Raw genomic sequence first — 12,820 nt, forward strand, 5'->3', positions numbered from 1 at the left:
AATGGGGACTATGGAGTCTTCCATGCAAATAGAATTGCCATGAGTCAATTACTCGCTTCCACTAAGGAGGTCAAATCATGGCATTCATTCATCTATCCTTCTCTATTGAGGCCAAGAAAAAGAATGGAAACTTCATGGGCTCTTTTACCACAGTCCGTGCTACACTTGAGTCTTGATAACTATAATTTATCAGATGATTATTTTCTTATGGATTTTAGCAACCTATCCTCATTGGAAAGTTTAAATCTAAGTTTTAATGCAATTCGTAGCCTCCCAATTTGCATCAGAAATCATACTCGACTTCCGATCCTTCATTTAATCTCGTGCACAAAGCTCCGGACACTTGAAGTGCAGCATAAATTAAAATTATTACACTTCGGAGGATGTACGTTGTTGGAGAAAGTAACTTTTCAATCACTTCCTTTAACCATGGAAGAGAAGAATTTATATGGAAATCAATTTTACACATGCAGATTGCTACCAGTTATACACAATGACACGCATCACAGTCTCCTAAAGCAAGGAAGTTCCCCTGCAGGTCTCTCTCTCTCTTTCTCAATATGTAATGGTAAATTAATTATGCTTTATGTCGCACGGGGATGTCATGAACCACATATATTCTATGCTTATTTTTTGGAAAGCAAGGTTCTAGACTGGTTTAATCTTAAAAATGTAGGATCTTTAACATTTAGTGTGCCGTCACATCTTAATTTTAGAATCCGATGCTTGAGTGTTTGTTCTATTTACGCACTTTCCAATAATCGAAAAGAGGATTATCGCTTTAATTGTGGGACACATACTATTATCAGTAATACCACCAAGAGTCTGATTTGGAGCATTCCCCAAATGTCTTTGGCATTCCAGAAGCTGATGAGGATATGATGATGTTAAGTTATTGGAAGTTTGAAAATCAGTTGGAAGGTGGCGATGAACTGCATATTTCAGTGGTTGGAAGAATAGCCAAACAACTAGTGAAGAAGTATCCCAATTACAATTCTCTCTCTATTGGAATGTCGTTCCTGGAAATGCATCTGCAGTACATCCGGCAAGCAAAAAAGTCTTCTGTCTCGGCCATAGTTTGAGGGATTGTAGAATTTATGATGGCCTATAATCTCAACCTTCGTGCACTAACTCGACAGTTGGTTGTATTGGAGCTGTGAGATTGGGTAGGCAATGATGTTAAGGATGCTGATTAAGTGATACGAATCAGTTATATTGATAGTGGCTCTGCTTTGTATTTTCTGTTATATATGAAGGAAAGAATTCTTAATTTGTACGCAATATATAAATTGACTAGAATTTATTTGATATTTTTCGTAAAAATAATCTTTTCATTTGGTTGACATTGCTCGTAAATCTCAATTGTCTATTGTGAATGGCCTATAACGCATTTTATAGTGCTATAAAATGATGTCCTTTTTGGGAAAGGAAAAGGGAAAGAGCAATTGGGTAGGTTTTTTTCCTTTTCTTTTCTTTTCTTTTCTTTTTTTTTTTATTTTTTTCTCCAAATCGACATTGTTTTGGGGGGGGGAGGGAAAAGGATAGGGGTAGGTTTTTTTGTTTTTCTTCGTCCCAAAACTACTTTTGGGGACACTATACGATGCACTATAAATAATTTACTACAGTATTGGGCTGGGCAAGTATCTTTCTGACTTGCCAAAATCAAATGACTCAAACCAATCCGTCGTAGAATGAGCAATTCTAATAGTCCGAATAGACAGATGCGGATACAATTTTTTCAATCTGCTTAAACTCGGATGGATCGAGGATGGAAAGCCACCCAATCTAACCAATCTGCCAACATCTTTCAAAATATGACGTTATGCTTTATTTGTTAAAAAAGTGACATTTTATTTAGTAATTATATTTTTTAAATTTTTATTTATGAATATAAAAGTTGAGAATTTATTTTTATTATAAAAAATAAAGAATAAAAATTTTTTTGCTTAAAATAGTAAATATTACTGAAAAATAGTTTGAAAAAACGGCCCAAAAAATAAAGCTTGAACCATCAAATCGATCCGCATCCAACCGCAAATCTACACAGCATACTCAATCCACGTCTGCTAACTAAGCGACAAATGTGAATTGATTTTTCTCAATCTACCTAAGTTTAGACGAATAGTGAATGAGAAACTTTCCAATTCAACCTGATCCGTGATCACCCCTACCAATAAGATCTTAATTCCTGGTCTTAGAGCCAACTTTTTTTCTTTTTGGTTTTTTAGCTGTGAACCCAACCTTCGCTTTATTACCACTTGCAGTTTTGTCAAATTCTTCAAGGCATGAGGACCATTAAACACAATATTTTTAAATTATAAATTCTTTAAATGTAAATAATTTAGAATTTGTCTTGCAAATTTATTTTTAAGAAAGAAGAATTACCAATGAGTTCTATTTAGTGAGATTTTGTTAGGTAAGTCCCATATAAAGTTTATATCCAAAAAAATCTTCCTTTTTTTTTTCTCTAACTATTTTTATTGTTAGATGATTTTGACCATTTTGACTATTAAACTCACTATTTTTAAATTACAAATTCTTTAAATCTAAATAATTTAGAATTTATTTTGGAAACTCTACGTAATTTTTAAAAATGAACAATTACCAATGAGTTCTATTTAGTGAGATTGTGTAAGGTAAGTCCCATATAAAGTTTGAATAAAGCTTTGGACCCCCAGTGGGGGTACTGGGGGTCACCTCCCATTGGTCCAAAAAAAAAAAACAGTTTTTTTTTTTTTTTTTTTTGAGTTTTCAGCCAACCCCAGGCCGACACGTGGCACTGGGGTCACTGGGGGTCATCCCCAGTGGGGGTCTGTAGCATTGCTGATAAAGTTTTTATCCAAAAGAATCTTCTTCTTCTTTTTTTTCTTTTTTTATTTGTCTTTCTCTAACTATCAATTAAAAAGAGAAGGAGCCTGATATATGTTGATTCAAAAACTTGATGATGTGGCAACATTTTGTTTGTTTTTTTTTTTTTTTTTTTTTGCATTTTAAATTTTAAAATGTCACAATTTTCATATTTCACATTTGTTTTTTTTTTTTTGTTTTTTTTTATTTTTATCAAATTTATATTTTTAGAATTTATTAGTCGAAATCTATCAATGACTAATATTTAATATAAATTTGTATAGAAGAAGAAAATATTTTTTTGCTGAAACAATTGCTTGAAACATTGTTGTGCATAATTAAGAAAATATTCTAGTTTTAACATTGAAAAAAAAATAATAGTTTATTTTAACAAAATTTTATATTTAGTGTTAATCTTATTTGATAGATTTCGTTGTGTAAATTCCAAATATATAAATTTTATTAAAAATTAATGTATATAATAAAAGTGATGAAGTTATAAAATTTTGAAATAATAAAAATTAAAGTAAATGTCACATGAATGTCATGAAATGTGCCCACTTCAATTAAAAGAAATGCCACAGAGAGTTATGATTAGTGGAAGGGGTGAGACTCACCATTTTGTGTTGAAACATGGAGACAAGGCCTTTGGTGATTGGTGGATAACATTACCACATGATGCAGTCGGAGAATCCAATAATTTTCTTTTCAACTAAGATTTATTGAAATAGGAAAAATGTATGAGACTCGCGAAAAGTACTCATAATTCTACCCATAATGATGTGACAGAGTATGTGTCAACTTTTTATTTGTTACACATTTAATGATTTTGGACCCAACTCCTATGCCACATCATTGTAGATGAATTTGTTACTATAAATATATGGGTAGCACTACTCTTGAAATAAAATATCTAGAGCAAGACCTAACTTCAAACAACTCTATAAAGAAAAATGATTATCCATTGAATTTGAGCTCGGCCTAATTATCCGAATTAGGCAAGCTGGAAGACCATTCATATGACCAACATCATCCTCATCAACCGGCATTCATCCGGATAACCGGCATGCACAAATTTAGATAATTAGAACAAATCCAAATTCGATAGATATAACATTATCTATAGAAAGTAAGACCTATCATCAAATATTTATTTCAAAAAATTACTTTGTTTTTCTAAAAAGTAAAAAATAAAAAATAAAAAAATCACTTCAACTTTAAAATTGTGTTTTTAAAGCACAATCAAAGTAGTTTAGAATTTATTTTGCAAAACGAAGTTATTTTTTTTATAAAAAAATCACTTACAACTTTTCCAAGACACAAATTAAAAAACTAAAAATAAAAATAAAAAGTTAATAACTTAATTGAAGTTGGTATTTTTAAAACAAAAATTCACAAAATAAAATGAGTTGAAAAATAAGTTAAAATTAATTTAAATTTCAAAAATGAATTTTAAAATAATGTCGATTTGGCTTCTTTTTTTAAAAAAAAAAAAAAAATGGTTTTTGACTTTCTCAGCAGCTACATCCCACTTTACAACCACTTGCATTCTTTCCATTTTTTTGACTACCATATGCTTCCCCCCATCTACCCACCCTACCTTCGTAGCAGCGTCCTCCATGCCTCCAAAAGGTCTCTACTGAAAGTCAGATTCACATTTGGTGCAAAAGAATTAGCAAGGTGTGATATAACTACTTAAATATCCACTGTGCGCACCTTGACAGATCGCATTCATCCCATAGCCTTTTTGTCCTTCATTGGTCTTTGTTGAGCTTTAATACAATGGCAATGGTAGGAGCCCAAGAAGCCACCTCTTCCAATTCTCGTTGTAGCTATCATGTGTTCTTGAGCTTCAGAGCTGAAGACACTAGCTAGACGTTTACTGATCACCTCTGCACAGCTTTGGTGCATGCAGGATTTCGCACTTTCAAAGATGACGACGACATTGAAAGAGGAGAAAATATTAAGTTTGAATTGCAGAAAGCAATTCAAGGGTCGAGGATTTCAATACTTGTCTTCTCGAAAGACTATGCATCTTCAAGTTGGTGTCTTGATGAGCTTGTGATGATTCTCAAACGTAGGAAAACCACTGGACATGTAGTTCTACCTATCGTCTATCACATTGATCCATCCCATGTGAGGAAGCAAATGGGAAATTTCAAAGAAGCATTCACATGCAATGAGGAGAGATTCCAGACAGAAAGGAGTGAAAGAAGAGTTGAATGGATGGTCAAAGTGGAAAAATGGAAGGCAGCACTGGAAAAGCTGCAGATTTAGCAGGGATGAATACACAAAATCAAGCTAATGGGTAATTTCCTACCAAGTTGTTTTTTAGTTAGGCATCACTTGCATTACCCTTTTTTGGGGATTTCGTTAATAACAGTATTTTACACAAGGGCGTTTTGGATTGAGTTTTATTTGGTTCATTTTTTGGATGATTTCTTTTTGTGAGTTTCTTGAGGTTTAAACACAATAGTTAAATTTTTCTTGAGGGGAAATCCTACTATCCTATAAGTTCGATTCCTTTGAACTTGGCTCATGTTTGAGCCTTACAAAAAAGTTCTTAACTAAACCAAAAAATATAAATAAAAATTGAAATAATTAGCTATGGTTTTTGTAGATGCTCCTCCCTTTCAAGCTATTTGAAAATATCACATCTAGTTATTCATTTCCAATGACGACATTTCTTCTGGAAATTAAGCCCATTCTCAAAAGTTTTAACAACACAGCTTACTAATACTATATAAAAATGTCAAAATTGGGGAAAACAATCTATATTAGAAAAAGGGTTATTGTTTCAAAACCATGATTGTCAAAACTCTTTTCTTTACATTTGAGACGCCACCAATTGCCTAAACAAAGATAGTAACAATCATTTTGTTCATTACTGCATGAGAACTTGTAACTAAGTTCAAGTCATGGCATTCTTATTGTGCTTTCTTTTCAATCTTGATTGCAATCTTTAGGCTCGAGTCAAGGTTTATCCATAAAATTGTAAAAGTGGTTGGAGACAAACTAAGTCGCACAATCTTGGGCATTTCCCCCTACTTTGATTGGAATACATTCTCGAGCAAAAAACATTGAGCATTGGTTAGAAGATAAGTTCAACAATATTGGTATAGTCGCAATTTGTGGGATTAGTGATTCTTATTGGAATAGGAAAGACAACCATAGCCAAATTTCTATATAATTCTAACTTCTCAAGATTTGAAGGAAGTAGCTTTCTTGCAAATATAAGAGAAATTTTTAAACAGCAAGATGGCTTATTCCGTTTACAAAGACAACTTCTTCCAGATATTTTAAAAGGAAGAAAGGAAAATTTGTATAGTGTTGATGAAGGATTAAGATTAAATATGTGATATGTTGCAAAAGAGTTCTTGTAGTGCTTGATGATGTCGATACAGTGGACCAATTAGATGCAATACATGGAATGCGAGACCGGCTTTTTCAAGGTAGTAAAGTTATCATAACTACTAGGCGTCTGCAATTGCTAAAGGCTCATGAAGTTTGCGAGGTGCACAAGGTTGAAAATTTGAATTATTATGAATCATTGGAGCTCTTGAGTTGGCATGCCTTTGGGCAAAGCCATCCCATTGATGGTTTTATGAAGTACTCAAAAGTGGTGGTTCACCATTGTGGAGGGCTTCCATTAGCTATAAAAATTTTGGGTTCTTCTTTATCTGGCAAAAGCTTAAATGTGTGGAAAAGTCAATTAGAGAAATTGAAAGAAATTCCTAATACTGAAATCCTTGAAAAGCTCAAAATAAGTTTTGACTCTTTACAAGATGATCATGACAAAAATTTATTCCTTCATGTTGCTTGTTTCTTTGTTGGGATAAACGAAAATTGGGCAATCAAAATCCTAGATGGATGTGATTTTTACACAACGATTGTAAGGTCCCGATGTCTCACATGAAGAATGGAGAGGGAGTTTCTAGGCTATAAAAGTAAAAACCTGGACCCTTATATAGCATCGAGGCCTTTTCCTGAGTGGTGAAATCCCTAGTAGAACTCCCCTAGTTCTGAGATGGGTGACCCACTGAAAGAACAAATCCGTGCGGGTATGGCCTAAAGCGGACAATATCGATGACGTGTGAAGGGTTGGGGCATTACAAATGGCATCAGAGCCGACCCATGCACACAACCATGTAAGCCACTTATTTTGGGCTGGCCACGAGCTTGTCATGGTATTCTGATTGATTATAGACCCTCGCCAGGACGCGAGGATTTATAAGTGGGGGAGTTTGTAATACCCTGTCCCACATTAGAAGTTTGCATGGGTGATCTTGGACGTATAAATCATTACTACCTTGTTATTAAGTAACTTGGACTTAAACTTTTGGGTATTATTAGTTGACCCACAGGTTACTTGGACTAGCAAGTAGTGGGGAGCGTTACAACGGTTGGGTTTCAAAATCTCATTGATAGATGTTTGTTAACGATTGATTATCGTAAAAAGTTAACGATGCCTCAATTGATTCAAGAAATGGGAAGAGAACTTGTTCGTCAAGAATCACCTAAGGAACCAGGAGAGCGTAGTAGACTCTAGAATCATAAGGATTCCTTTCATGTCTTAAGGGAAAATTCTGTAAGAATTAACTTTACTACTCTTGTTTATTTGTATGTATTTGTGTAGGGATGTTATTTGCTATTGAGAAATGATGGGTAAATTACATTGTTAGTCCTTGTTGTTAAGCAAAGTATCGCTTTAGTCCCTTAATTTCATTTTAAACAATTTGGTTCTAACACTTTCAATTTTGTTGCAATGTGATTCCTTTGTCACTTACTGTTAGAATTTGAAACCCAAAAATATGTGTAAAGCTAGAGGGATCAAAGTGGAGTTCAAAATTAGGTTCCTCTAGTTTTGCATGCAATTTTTTTCGTTTAAAATATAAACAACACATGATGGAGGGACCATATTGTAACAAAATTGAAAGTGTGATTATCAAATTGTTGAAATTTAAATTATGAGGACAAAAATGAAATTTCTCTCAAACTCGAGAGATCAGTGGTGTAATTTATCCAAAAATGATACAAAAACAAATTTTTTATACAAAAAATCTTCCAGAATAATGTGATAATTGGACTTATGAAATTATGAGCCACATTGGTGAGTGTTTTGATTTGAGGGTGATTATTAGATAGTCCGGGAGTGCAGCCAAAATCGGACTTTTGGCGACTAAAAAATTAAGTCGGGAAAACCCAAAATCGGACTTTTGGCGACTAAAAAATCACTTTTGGCGACTAAAAATTTAGTCGCCAAATGTGTATTTTCTTGTAGTGGTTTTAATTTCAAATAAAAAAAGGCTTGAGAATTCAGTTCAGATATCTTTTTATGACATTACTTTTATTGATCAATGTCATCCTCCTCTCCTTCATTGTTAGGGGACAAGAAAAATTGAAGGCCTCATACTTGATATGAATTTGTTAAAGGAAGATAAACAAGTCAGGACAGTCTTTGAGGTCAATAGAAAACGTTGTTATGAAGAAATCCTCGACACACAATTGTTCTCAAATGTAGGCAACTCATTTAAAAGATATTGTTTTGGCATCTTATTCCAGCAAACTGTAGGCATTGATCTAGAAAATTCAAATCAGATAGCTTTGGAAGTTGATGCATTTGCAAGGATGCACAAATTAAAATGTTTGCAGCTAAATTATGTACAAATAAGTGGAAGCTTTGAAAATTTTCCTAAAGGATTACGATAGTTATGTTGGCATGGATTCCCTTTCAAATCCATACCCCGTGATTTCCCTTTGGAGAGACTGATTGTTCTTGACATGAGATATAGTAGCTTCCAAATAATTTGGGTATGTTAGATATGTATATATATATTTCAATTTCATATGAAAACTAAAAGAAGTATTGATGGTAGCATATTGTCTTGTTTTACAGCTTCTCGTGTCACTAAAATTTTTTGGTCTTAGTCATTCCCATTGCCATACTATACCTCCCTACTTTCCGAAAGTCCCCAATCTAGAGTGGTTGATATTTAAAAATTGTGCAAGGTTGGTTAAGGTTCATGAATCTGCTGGATTCCTTTAGAGATTTGTTTTGCTCAATTTAAAAGATTGCAAAAATCTGAGGAAGCTTCCGAGAAGCATTTTTATGCTAAAGTTTTTGGAAATGCTTGGCATCTCATGTTGCTCAAATCTTGAGGAATAGCCAACAGGAATGGGGACTATGGAGTCTTCCATGCAAATAGAATTGCCATGAGTCAATTACTCGCTTCCACTAAGGAGGTCAAATCATGGCATTCATTCATCTATCCTTCTCTATTGAGGCCAAGAAAAAGAATGGAAACTTCATGGGCTCTTTTACCACAGTCCGTGCTACACTTGAGTCTTGATAACTATAATTTATCAGATGATTATTTTCTTATGGATTTTAGCAACCTATCCTCATTGGAAAGTTTAAATCTAAGTTTTAATGCAATTCGTAGCCTCCCAATTTGCATCAGAAATCATACTCGACTTCCGATCCTTCATTTAATCTCGTGCACAAAGCTCCGGACACTTGAAGTGCAGCATAAATTAAAATTATTACACTTCGGAGGATGTACGTTGTTGGAGAAAGTAACTTTTCAATCACTTCCTTTAACCATGGAAGAGAAGAATATATATGGAAATCAATTTTACACATGCAGATTGCTACCAGTTATACACAATGACACGCATCACAGTCTCCTAAAGCAAGGAAGTTCCCCTGCAGGTCTCTCTCTCTCTCTCTCTCTCTCTCAATATGTAATGGTAAATTAATTATGCTTTATGTCGCACAGGGATGTCATGAACCACATATATTCTATGCTTATTTTTTGGAAAGCAAGGTTCCAGACTGGTTTAATCTTAAAAATGTAGGATCTTTAACATTTAGTGTGCCGTCACATCTTAATTTTAGAATCCGATGCTTGAGTGTTTGTTCTATTTACGCACTTTCCAATAATCGAAAAGAGGATTATCGCTTTAATTGTGGGACACATACTATTATCAGTAATACCACCAAGAGTCTGATTTGGAGCATTCCCCAAATGTCTTTGGCATTCCAGAAGCTGATGAGGATATGATGATGTTTAGTTATTGGAAGTTTGAAAATCAGTTGGAAGGTGGCGATGAACTGCATATTTCAGTGGTTGGAAGAATAGCCAAACAACTAGTGAAGAAGTATCCCAATTACAATTCTCTCTCTATGGAAATGTCGTTCCTGGAAATGCATCTGCAGTACATCCGGTAAGCAAAAAAGTCTTCTGTCTCGGCCATAGTTTGAGGGATTGTAGAATTTATGATGGCCTATAATCTCAACCTTCGTGCACTAACTCGACAATTGGTTGTTTTGGAGCTGTGAGATTGGGTAGGCAATGATGTTAAGGATGCTGATTAAGTGATTTTCTGTTTTATATGAAGGAAAGAATTCTTAATTTGTACGCAATATATAAATTGACTAGAATTTATTTGATATTTTTCTTAAAAATAATCTTTTCATTTGGTTGACATTGCTCGTAAATCTAAATTGTCTATAGTGAACGGCCTATAATGCATTTTATAGTGCTATAAAATGATGTCGTTTTTGGGAAAGGAAAAGGGAAAGAGCAATTGGGTAGGTTTTTTTCCTTTTCTTTTCTTTTCTTTTTTTTTTTTTAAATTTTCTCCAAATCGACATTGTTTTGGGGGGGAAAGGGGAAAGGATAGGGGTAGGTTTTTTTGTTTTTTTTCGTCCCAAAACTACTTTTGGGGACACTATAGGATGCACTATAAATAATTTACTACAGTATTGGGCTGGGCAAGTATCCTTCTGACTTGCCAAAATCAAATGACTGAAACCAATCTGTCGTAGGATGAGCAATTTCAATAGTCCGAATAGACAGATGCGGATACAATTTTTTCAATCTGCTTAAACTCGGATGGATCGAGGATGGAAAGCCACCCAACCTAACCCAATCCGCCAACATCTTTCAAAATATGACCTTATGCTTTTATGCTTTATTTGTTAAAAAAGTGACATTTTATTTAGTACTTATATTTTTAAAATTTTTATTTATGAATATAAAAGTTGAGAATTTATTTTTATTATAAAAAATAAAGATTAAAAAATTTTGCGCTTAAAATAGTAAATATTTACTGAAAAATAGTTTGAAAAAACGACCCAAAAAATAAAGCTTGAACCATCAAATCGATCCGCATCCAAGCGCAAATCTACACAGCATACTTTTTTTTTTGATCGGCAAAAAAGAAACACTTTATTGATGAATCACATATACAAACATATGATAGAAAAACATCAATAAAGAGGAGCTTGGAGCTATAATGAGCTCCAACCTCCTAGTTGGTGAGAGACCAACACAAAAACAAAGACAAGTTTTTCTTTGTCCATGGCAAGCAAATCGGGTTCTGGTCAGCTGCTCCTGAATGAGGCAGAAGCGACTCTGAAGATCGGGAAGGTGCTTGGGCTGAAATGCAAAGGGAATGATGAGGAAGTAATTAGCAAATTGATGGAACTGGAAGTCAAGGATAAGGAGAGGCTGGGTAAGAAGGGTAGTAAGGCAGAGTAGTCTGTATCTGCTGTGGAGTTTTTTGGTGAAGTAAATTTGTTTTAATGAAGCTCTTATCTTGGAATGTTAGAGGGCTAGGCAAGTCCATTAAAAGGAGGAAAATCAAAAAACTTCTATTTGAAAGAAAGGTGGATGTGGCACTGTTTCAAGAAACAAAGAGACCTGCTATAACTGATGAATTTGTCAGATCGTGTTGGCCTGGGGAACAGATGGCCTATATGGCTGTGGATTCAGAGGGTGCAGCTGGTGGTCTACTGTGTGTCTGGAATCCACAAGTGTTTCAACTTCTAGACTGCTGTTGTAACAGGTATTTTATTCTTTTGTCTGGCACCCTTTTTACAAGTATAGCCATGGCTGGATCCACCCCTCCATTGATTTGAGCTTCTCTTGCATTGTAGCCGCTGATTCAAACGTTAACACAATATCTCTTCCCCCTCCATCTCTAACGTAGACATTACCCATTCCTCTGTTCTTCAATTCCTCTTTGAACTCCATCGCAAGACTTTGAGGTTTCAATCGGACAATCACACTTTCATACAGCCATCCATTGCCCTCCTCGTAAGCTTGAATGATGATGTTTGAATCTGGTACCAACCCTGGACCACTCAATATTTGGGCATAAGACTTACCCCTTTGTAACATATTTGGAGCTCTGCTGTTTATGTCAACGTCCTTTCTTCCAACCGATGTGGTTACTGGTTTGTGGTTATCCTTTATTCCTTGAGCAAAGTCTGCTACCTTGACTTTCAAAGCTCTGTTATCACACCAAATGCCATGAGCTTTTTGTACCGCCATACTTGCTGCTACTGGACAAGCGTATCGGACAAACCCAAACCTTGATCGAGTCAACTTTCTCCTTTTGTTGGGGATGAACACATCCTTCACTATCCCATAATTTGTGAATATGTTATACAGCCCTTTTGGATCCATAGATTCTGGGAGATTATCCAGAAAGATTGTATGAATCTCCTTACCCAGATCTGAGTCCCTACCTCCCTTGCCACCATGCTTGCGCAGAACCGGTTTCCACCCTCTATCTTCCATTTTGACTTTCCTCAAATCTATAATCTTCAATTTGGTGAATCCCTTCACAAATTCTTGAGTTTTTTCTCGAGATGACTCACATGACGACTGGAATTGGTTTCTTAATAATTTTTGCAATAAAATTCACTTGAGGAAGAAAAAGTTTGATGCCTACAATTCTTATTGTCTAGCTTGTTAAAAAGAATGTTTGTCTCAATAATGTCACTCACAACAACATTCAAGTAAAGTCACAAAGGCTACACCTTTATGTGTTTTGAAGAAGTAAAATTTTTAAAATGCTGACTTGAGTTTTTATTTTTGAGGCGCAAAGGTCGACTCATTGTTATGTGTACGAAAGGAGATACAGAATCTTCTACACAGCATACTTAATCCACGTCTGCTAA

At 34.6% G+C, this 12,820-nt stretch overlaps 1 pseudogene; it reads left to right on the plus strand.

Annotated features, from left to right (window-relative positions):
• Positions 1 to 429: 429 nt before the first annotated feature.
• LOC114273004 (disease resistance protein RPV1-like) lies at positions 430 to 7,503 on the plus strand (annotated as a pseudogene).
• Positions 7,504 to 12,820: the final 5,317 nt, after the last annotated feature.

Source organism: Camellia sinensis, chromosome 5, assembly GCF_055761805.1.
Source record: "Camellia sinensis isolate YWXY chromosome 5, ASM5576180v1, whole genome shotgun sequence".
Lineage (NCBI taxonomy): Eukaryota > Viridiplantae > Streptophyta > Magnoliopsida > Ericales > Theaceae > Camellia > Camellia sinensis.